Source organism: Hibiscus syriacus, unplaced genomic scaffold (assembly GCF_006381635.1).
Source record: "Hibiscus syriacus cultivar Baekdansim isolate YM2019G1 unplaced genomic scaffold, ASM638163v2 tig00110387_pilon, whole genome shotgun sequence".
Classification (NCBI taxonomy): Eukaryota; Viridiplantae; Streptophyta; class Magnoliopsida; order Malvales; family Malvaceae; genus Hibiscus; species Hibiscus syriacus.
This window is the reverse complement of record NW_024062717.1, coordinates 747,512-758,115: the sequence shown is the minus strand read 5'-3', so window position 1 is coordinate 758,115 and position 10,604 is coordinate 747,512. Positions and strand designations below refer to the sequence as shown.

At 37.1% G+C, this 10,604-nt stretch overlaps 1 pseudogene; it reads right to left on the bottom strand.

The window, feature by feature from the left end:
• Positions 1–359: 359 nt before the first annotated feature.
• On the bottom strand, positions 360–6,291 carry LOC120122355 (annotated as a pseudogene).
• Between the last annotated feature and the right edge of the window lie 4,313 nt (positions 6,292–10,604).

Sequence of the window (10,604 nt, the reverse complement as noted above, 5' to 3'; positions counted from 1 at the left end):
CATCCGCCACACTAGGAGACAAAAAGTACTTTTTTAAGTTTTCCAGCCCAAGGATAACAGCTCTATTGTAAGCATAAATCTTAACCTAAAAATTATATTATATATATATAGGGATATGATCCAATTACACAGTATAAAACTTCTTAGTTTTACACATATTTATGATTGTTGGATGAGTGAAAATAGATGATTGAGATTAAAATAAGAAATGAGAAGATATTCACTAGAAAAAAAAGATAATGAATTAATCTCAACTGTCTATTTTCACTCATCCAACGGTCTTAAATCTATATAAAACTAAAATAAATTCTACATTGTGTAAGTTGATCCTAACTCATACATATATATGTGTGTATACACATACTCATTCGGTCACAAAAAGGGGGAAATGCCTTAACTATATAGCATGTAGTAATCTCTCAAACCATAGTGCTGCACATATGTGTAAATATACCAATATCATAGAAGAAGACAATTCTCATGTACCATTGCCCGAATGCTTAGCTCCAGAGGCAAATGGGGCAGGTGTGTAAGACTTACCACCTTCACTAAGCAACAAGGCTTTTAACTCTTTGTAACCCCGAAGTTCCTCTAATGCATCGGCCGTTGTCATTGATGCTACAAACCTAAAAGATGCAATAATTGATGAGGCAACATGTTCAATGGTCACAGCCTCTGAGTTCTGGTTTTGCTCTTGGATGTTGTTATTACACATTTCTGGCCTCGAGACTTCTGAAAAATTAATTGAACCTGAGATGTCTTGGCGAAGAGGAGGGGCTTTCTTCAGCATATGTACAAGAGCACCAACTGCAGCATCTTGGGATTTTCTATTCATAAACAACCCTTCCTTGTTTGGATCAGACAGATGTTCTCTCCTATAATAACAAAGCGAAGCAAGCCAAGTCATTTAAATGAAGGGGGAAAAAAAAGCAAATTCATATCAGTGGTAAATATTGATCTAGCCATTTCTGCAAAATAGTATGAATAGTTACATATACATTGGAGTGCCATAAGAGGCTTAATATAATGTATGGCTCCTGAAGTTGACAATCGTTCTCAAAGTGGTACCTAAACTTTTTTAGACCACTTTGGCATTAAAATTTAAAATTGTTTACAATTTGTTCTATTTTTTTATAAGTGAAGGCCTCGTTAAAAAACCCCTTCATGATTAATGGAGCTCGTAGAGAAACTTCTTAATCAGCAGAAGAAGGAAAAGAGTGCCTTAGATTTCATTAATAATATAAAAGATACATAAAGTTAAAAAAATCAATAATGTCCCCTTACAAAACAACACGAAAACCAGAAACAAATACCCCTAACAACAACACTCTACTTAGCCTATTCCAGCCTTAGCTAAGCCATCTGCCTCTATATTAGCTGACCTAGCAACCCATCTAATTACACCCTCCAAATGTTTAAGCCTATCAGCAATATCCTTGACAATTATTACATATACATATGGACATTTTTCAACATTCTTAACCCATGTCATTGCCTCCTTACTATCACTTTCAATTATCAACTGACCATTAATACACCCTTGAAAAGAATCAAAGAAAGATAATCCCTTCTGAACAGCCTTTAGCTCCATCAAAGTAGGTGGACCCGGACCAAAAGCCTCCTGGAAAAAACCTAAAATCGAACCTGCATCGTCTCTTAAAATACCATCTATTCCACTTCTCTTCCAGTCACCGCTTATTGCTGCATCCACATTCAATTTAATGAAGTCCTTAGGAGAAGGGGACCAAGGAAGCTTAGTGACAATCGATTTGTTGAAGGACGAACATAAATCCCCTAGGGAAGGATCACTGATTAGAGAGTCCTTAGGAATAGAAATCTCTTTGAACTTAGCTAAGAACCAAGAAGCCTAAATCTTGCTAAGAAAAATAAGTCAGCTTGGCAAGTTAAGGGGGCATTTATTATATTAAGCCTAATCATAGAGATCCCTCAACAGAAGGGCCAAGTCATACACAGAATCGGCCTCCAATCCAACCATGTGACCTAAAGATATGAGTTACGGTCCTAATTTGTTAATATAGCTATGTTAAAAATGAAGATATCGAAACAAATACGATTCACTCACTGATACTGGTTGCACATTACAAAAACAGTGGGATATAGCACTGCTTTCTGCTAAATACAACCGACACAGAAACTTCAGCATGGCAGTGATGTTAAGGCACATGCCTAGGCCTTCAGACGCAGCCAAAATAAGGAAAGCCGCTTCACAACATTCCAGGCAAAGCTATTTTAATGAGGTGATCACTTAAATGTGCTACGCTTTATTCCAGGCGCAATAAAAAGTCAGCTTTCACCATTTCACCTTTCTGCTTCCTTTCTCTTTCTTTCTTTTTACTATTTAGAAAATCACAATGTCATTAATGCTCTTTATTTTATTAATTAGAATATCATAACAATTTTAAAAAGACTATAACGTCTCCTTCATCCCCTCATTAAACCTTTCTCATGTTCTGTCCACCTCCACCCCTTTTGTTAGTTCTAATTTGTCTTCTTTTTATTTTTCCCAATCTTCATTCTCTACCTATTCCACTATATTTTCTACTACTTTAATCTGTCTTCTTTTAATGTTCAATGACAGCTTCGTATTGTAATTCTTTTTCCCCCATTATTTTTCTAATTTGTATTTGGTAACTCCCAATATATGATATATGCCGATTCTTGACCCAGATTCACCACTACTCAGGCTCCTACCAGCAAAGTATGAAGTTTTCCATGTAGTCTCTTTGCTTAGATAATTATTCAGTTTCATAGAAAATTCATCAATTTCTAACATCTCGACTTATTAGATCAGAACTAGTTCAAGACAAAATTCAAACAGAAAGGGGAAGTACTAGTCTTAGCATACACATGAATTTAAATGCTCCTTTAGTAAGTTTATACCACTTTGAGCACGAGGACAGGACACAACAGCATAGAAACATTATTCCGTGGCAAGTTAAAGAAACCAAATCAAATCCTGAGCCAGTAAGAATTTTAAAAACACGATGCAACGTTTTCAAATTTACAACAATTAACAACTGTTAAATCTCCTCAAGAAACCTATATAAAAATAAACATCGTAGACAAAAGTAAATTAACTGTATGCATTGGAACCATCCACAAATGATGAAAAAAGGGTTATTCTAAAAGTATCATTTATACAATGAATTCAGTGCATTACCTGCTACCGGGGTCCATGTCATCATACTCCACATCAAATGGACAAGGAAACTCAGATTCATCGAAATCATCTTGTATAAACCGACTGGAATTTCTAGAAAATGAAATTCCTGGAGAGATGTTGGAAGATACCTTCGCTCCAGAATATTTCAGAACATCTCCTTTCCCAAGAGAGAACAGCTACAAGATGCAAAAGACAACTAAATCCCATGGAGAAAAACAAGATACAATAGAAATCACAAGGCATACCAATGATGCATATAAGAAATACCTTTCCAACAGTTGCGCCAGATTTCATGGGACCCATATTATTATCAGTCCTAGAAATACCAGCTCTTGAAATTTTAAGGGTAGGAGATGGTGGCAAATTTTGCTTGGCCTTGGAGGACAAGCCAGGGGAACTGGTATGCTTAGGAACAGGTAAGTTAACAGGAGCACTTTCAGAACGTAACAGATGACCCTCAGGAACGTGGATTGGGGGTGATGGTGAGGGTGAAGGGGACGGAGAAGGGGAAGGGGAAGCAGAGAAATTTGGGGAAGGACAATACTCATCAAAGTTCGTATTCTTCTTATGAGCTGGTGATGCCCCAGGAGGATGAGGAGGTAAGCTCAGAGGTGGCACACGGCGAGAGCGTGGGTTAGAAACCAAAGCATGCGATTCTGAATGTGCTGGTGATGGTGAGAAAGAAAGTGAAGGCGGTGAAGCCTTGGAATGATCAAAACTCCAACTATGTCTTCTTGAGAATGGCAAAGATGATGGAGAGTAATGCGACACCGGAAGAGAGGGAAACCTCCTCAGTAGGTCTGCCAATGGGCTTCCAACATAATCTGGTATAAATTGAGGGGACATAGGTGTTGATGACTCGGAGGCTTATATCTGAGATAGATGAACGGTACAAAACTGAAAGACAAATCCTTCCACATGATGTGTCCACAGGGGTAAACCAAAATTGCTGCATTTCTGTGTCTTTATTAGTGAAGGGTTCAACAGAGGAAGATACCCTAGGAACAAGCTTAAAAGCATGGATTTGACCAGATGAATTGAGATCACGAAAAATCTTATATGCAGGTAAAAGCCTAATAGTCACATATAAGGACCTCAACAACAATATCAATTTCTTATACAATGTACTCAAATTATTATTACTTGACCTTCTACTCCCTGAATTGCATTCTCTACCCTTTCTACTTTTATGTTGCACAAACCACCTTTCTATAATCTTTTCACCTTTTGCCTCACAGCTTAATTCTTGATCAGAATTCCAGAAAAATGAAGTCTTATCCTTTGATGAAGAATTCTTTTGTGAAAGTCAAATCTTCCTATTACTTTTGTCTCGGTGAATTTACATCCCCAGAATCTTGTTTGCTTATCCCAATTCCTTCATTTCAAATTCTCTAGCCAGTTGTGCCTTCAATTATTCAATATGATCTTTGATGGGTCCTGCAACCAACATGTCATCCACATACAACAGCAATATAACAAAATTGTTATCACCAAACCTCTTGAAATAAGCACAAGGGTCTGCGTTAAGTCTGTTGTATCCAAGGCATATAATGAAGGAATCAAATCTCTTATACCAACACCTCGGAGCCTGCTTTAGACCGTACAGAGATTTGTTCAACTTGCAAACCAAGTTCTTCTTTTCTTTTTCTTCAAAACCTTCAGGCTGGAGCATGTAAATCTCTTCTTCAAGATTTCCATAAAGAAAAGCTATTTTAACATCTAGCTGCTCTAGATGCAAGTTCAATGTAACACACATTGCCAAGACTACTCAAACTGTTGTTAGTCGAACCACAGGAGAAAAGATTTCATTGAAATCAATACCTTCTTTTTGAGCATATCCTTTGACCACCAGTCTTGCACGATACCTCTCCACTTGATCGTTACCATTTCGCTTGATTTTGAAGACCCATTTGTTACCAATTGGGTTCATTCCTTGTGGTGGTGACACAAGGTTCCATATATTGTTTTTATGAATGGCTTCAATTTCTTCTTGCATCGTCATCATCCATAGTGAAGCATCTGAGTTGTTTATTGCCTCCTGGTATATTGATGGCTCATTGTCCTCTGTTAAAAGGCAGTATGCAATATTTCTTTCTATAACATAATCTGAGTGCCAATGGGGACGTGTTCTCACACGATCTGATTGACGAGTTGTTGGAGCTTCAAAACTCTCTGGTTCTTGTTCATCATGTGTTGGTGCTTTAGAAGAATCTTCTTGTTCAACCTCATTTTCCACATGTATTTGTGTAGTCTCTGACTTTTCAGTGCTACTATCTTCTTCTTTTCTTTGTAGTTTATCTTCTAAAAAGATAACATCTCTGTTGATGTTCACTTTGTGGGAAGTGGGATCCCACAAGCGATACCCTTTACACCATCAACATACCCCAAGAATTTACATTTCCTAGATTTTGGATCCAACTTTGAAATTTCTTGGGAGTTATACATCACGTACACAATATTTCCTAGATTTTGGATCCAATTTCTTGGGAGTTATACATCACGTACCCCAATAAATGATGCAATAATCATTTTTATTAATATTATAATATATAATAATTTAGATGCTTACCCAACATCTTTTACCTACAAGGACGGATGTATGATTTTATGTTATGAGATGAACTTCTAAAATTTTAGGAGGGATGCATTTATGGAAGAGAAAATAAGTTCAGTGACCGAAAATGCCTTATAATATACGATTTTAACCAACTTTTTTTGGATTTGCGAAAATGACCAACAAATTCGTGACGCGAACTCCAATTTCGCAATACAGTTTCCAAATTCGCAACGTGAATTTCCCATATTCGCAACTCGAATTTCTTTTCCACAACGCGAATTTGTAATTCGCAACACAGAATTCAAATTCGCAAAGCGTGTTTATTTTCGCAACGCAAATTTTATTTTCGAATTCGAAACACAATATTAATTTTTGCAACACAAATGTAAACAGTATAATCGCAACTTATAACCTAAAACCCTAAATCACAACTCAATCCCATCTCCATCTCTCACTCTCTACGGTGACATCCGTCCCCATCTCTGGCGACATCCATCCCCATCTCTGGCGACATTCGTCCCCATATCCGGCGACCCCCCTCTATCTCCATCTCTCAGAGCCACCCTCTCACAACCATTCACGGCCACAAATAGAAAATCAACCACCGAGAGTTAGTTTTTTTAATTTTTTTAATTTTGAAATTTTTGTATTATTATTAGATTTTTCATATTTAAATTGATGATAAATGTACTGGTAATTTCAATATATAGATTAACTATTTCACTTAGATTGCTTAGTAAATTCATTCGGTTGCTGCCAATACTGCTAAACTGTTTAGTCTTTAACCCTGTGAAGTTAGTATTTTGGTTGAAGTAATGCAATTCATTCAAGTTTCAATTTGCAGAAGAATAGTTTTTGAAACTTAAATTCGTAACACGAAAATGAAATTCGCAACGCGATTTTAGTTTCGCGTTGCGATTTTAGTTTCGCGTTACGAATTTTATTTTCGCGTTGCGAATTTCATTTTCGTGTTGTGAATTTAAGTTTCAAAAACTACCCTTCTTCTGCAAATTGAAACTTGAATGAATTGCATTACTTCAGCAAAAAAACAAAGACAAATACTAAATTCACAGTGTTGCGAATTTAAGTTTCAAGAATAAACTACTACTCTTTATGTTGTCCTTGAACCTGGACTAAACCTATATGTTGTCCTTTTAAAATGTTTATATAAGTTCTTACTTCTGGAATGTTATCTGATGCCTTTTGTGAACTATGATAGAATAATGACTTGGGTGAATATTGTGCTAGTTTGAAACATATTTGGCTATATTTTCCCTATTTAATATCATGTCTGTTTATAGTGTATAACTTGTTGTTTTTGGTATATCTAACTTGGTATGTTTATTATTTTTGTTAGGAATTTTTTTCTGCTTCATTAACTTTAAGGAATAAATTAAGCCTAGCCACTACAATTGCGTCGATACTTACACCTGTACAAAGAAATTTGTTTGAGAATACTTGTTTCGAGCCATGGCTAAAAGTACAACATCCAGGTGGAGATGCTATGTTGACCCATTTGTTTCTTCACACCATGACTAACGATCTACCCGAGAGAATACAACATGGTGATGAAGAGATATGGTTTCATTTTCCACCGGCGTATACTTGTTTTAGGCGGGAGGAGTTTTGCTTAATCACTGGTCTACGTTTCGGATGACATGATGAAGTAGGTCGGTACACTAGTCATATTGCCCGCCCATCTTGGTTATTTCGGGTTTTTCCTGAGCTGGAAAAGGCGAAGCCCAGTTTACATGTCGGCGATTTGAAAAGATTACTTCTTAAAGATGGTTTTACTCGGATGGATAACCTTGATGTTGTCCGAGTATGCCTTTTATTACTTTTGAATGCCGACTTTTTAGGCAAAAAGGGCAGACAACCTATTTCTGAGGATTTAATATTATTGGTAGAGGACCTAAATGTATGGAACGTGTTTCCGTGGGGTTCATATCTATGGAAAGCTACCTGGAAAAAGTTGTCGTCTGCCTTTGAGGACTCTCGTAGTTTGCGTGGCCTTTGTTCCAAATACACTTTGGTAGGCTTTATTTGGACCTTTAAGATAAGAATTTCTATATAATGTTTCCAAAATTATAATTAATTATTTAATAATTACTAAAATTAATGTTTGTGTATTATATTGTTTGTAGATTTGGATATTTGAGGCTTTTCCCAGCATGTAGAAATATGCCATCAAAAATTCAAATGATATTCATAGGACTATTACCTGGAGGAGGATCTGACTGTTGAATTGGGAAGATTTACTATCATATACGACGATGAATGATGTAAGTTAACACAAATACTACCATATATAAACAAGTTATTACTAGTAGACGTTTAACTTTGTTTTAGCTTTTATATTGTTAGGAGGCAAACTATCAATTACAAAGGCTACACCCACAGAGGCTGAGCTTGCCACTGATTGGTGGCAAGCTAGTAGGCGTTTTTTTTATGGGACAGATGATGAGCACCCCCACTTCGAGAGCCATGACCTGATCGAGCCGATTCTACAGCTCGACACCGAGATCCATCACCTGATCAAGCCGATTATACACCTCCACACCGAGAGCCATCACCTATTCCATCACATCATCGAGCCTCTTCTCCACCATCACCTCATGATAGGCGACTGGAAAAGATGCCACGACATTTATCTCCCCGTTCTCCACCTCCACAGGATGAGTTAAGGGAGTTACGTTAAAAGTTCAGTGCTTTGTGTGATGAGGTCGGTACTTTACGTGACGAAAATGGTGCGTGGCATGATGAGATACAATCTTTACGTGGTGAGGTAGCTGTTTCACGCGATGACAATGGTGCTTTACGTGGTGAGGTATCTACTTTACGTAATGAGGTAGCCGCTCTATGTGAGATTATTTCATCGTTGCAGAATAAGGTTCATACTCTACGCAATGAGGTAAGTTTGTTTAATACTATACTAAAAATGTAAATAACCTTTTTTCGGCATTATTTATTTATTTATTTATTTACTTATTTATGTATTAATTTATTTTTAGCGGCCCGATAAGGTAGATGATTTATGTCAGGTTTTTCTTGCACGACAGGGTTCACGCATCAGACGTCGTGGACATGCCATTACGTCTCCTTTCACCCCAATAGTTCCAAGACTGCGTAAGAAGAAGCCCGATTCACCTGTCATCGTTCAAGAGGCCCCTCCTATCATTCAAGAGGCCCCTCTCATCGTTCAAGAGGCCCCTCCCACCATTCAAGAGGCCGATTCACATGGCATACTATGTCGACATATTGATAAACCCCTTCTCGTGCTCGGTATGATGGATCAGAGTTGGATTTCGTATCAGTTACCGGTCAATACCATTCCTCAGCACGAGAGAAGAACACTACCAGACACAATTATGGATAATACCCTTTGGGCTAAGACCGTAGTTGATTTTTATCTACATGAGCGGAGCCAGGGGTGCTACGCTGACTTATGCAAAATCGACGATAATATGCATTAGTTTCTTGAACGGTCTTGGTGGGGTGTTTTATTAGGGGTTAAAGAGAACGACTATTTCGAATGGGGGTAAGTCTTATATTCTTCTTATATTGCATTTTGATTTTTTTAAAATTATTAAATTCACTAATATATGTATTTTTTTATAAAACAACATATTGATGCATGGGTGTCATGTCTTCTGATTATAAGGAAATTGAAGAAAATAAAAAAGACACGATGGACTATTATGCCTTCGTCTTTTCACGCAGCTCACTTGAAGGATCAGAGAGACGTTTCATATGCGTTGGGTAATAGAAAAGCTATCCTTTATCCTGCGTGGTGGGAGGTCGATAAAGTTCGTATTTAGTTTTGCATATTTAAAGGTGTTCATAAATTTTATTTGATGTGCGCAATTGAATTATTATTTATGATTGCAGGTGTTTATCCCTGTTATGGAACGTCGTCATTGGCTTCTTGTCGAGCTTCAGCTCCCATCCCTGAAGACGATAGTATATGAAAACATGTTGAATTACATACCATTGTCTGATTTGAAAGATATTATTTGTAGGGGATGGAGCGATCATTTGGTTAAATACTCGGATGTGATTGATTATTGGATTAATTCAGGAAACAAGAAGCCAAATAAGTTAAAAGTTACAATTATGAGAGACGAGACATCGCCACAACAAACGGTGGGAGCCAGAGGGGATTGTGGCCCTCTTGTATGTATGTGCTTGGAACATATGGCGATATGAGGTAAACAGTTTCTACCTCCCACAGATAGAGATAGAGGTGCAGTAGGGTTGTTGTTTCGACATTTTATGGTTAGAGAGATATATGCGAGACGTTGCCTACTTGTATCCGCGTGATGAAAGTGTGCATAAACAACCATTTGTTATTGGTAAGTTTGAGCAAGTGTTGTTAACATATATACTCTTTGTTGGTTTGAAAATGTTTGGTTAAGTACCTAGAATTCAATAATTTCAGCTCATATTTGTTGGTTTTAGATGTGTAGAAAATCTCATGGCCATAATGTTTCTGCAGGTTAATCCTTCAAGTAAGCTGTGTGAAATTGATGTATTTGGATGTAAGCTCTCTATTGTTGGAGCATTTGGATGTACTGTCTGGGCTAATTGATGTATCAATGTGTTGTCAAGTGTAAATAAGAATTGTTTTTTTTTGTTTAATTGATATGTTGTTTAATTTCAATCTGCATTATGTTGAAGGCAAAAAAGACCTGTTGAATGTACACTTTCGCAACGCGAAAGTCAAATTCACGTTGCGATTTTCGCTTTGTGATTGTTGCGAAAGTCAAATTCGCAACGCGAACGTTAAATTCGCGTTGTGATTATTGCGAAAGTCAAATTCACAACGCGAAAGTCAAATTCGCGTTGTCATTTTTGCATTTCGAA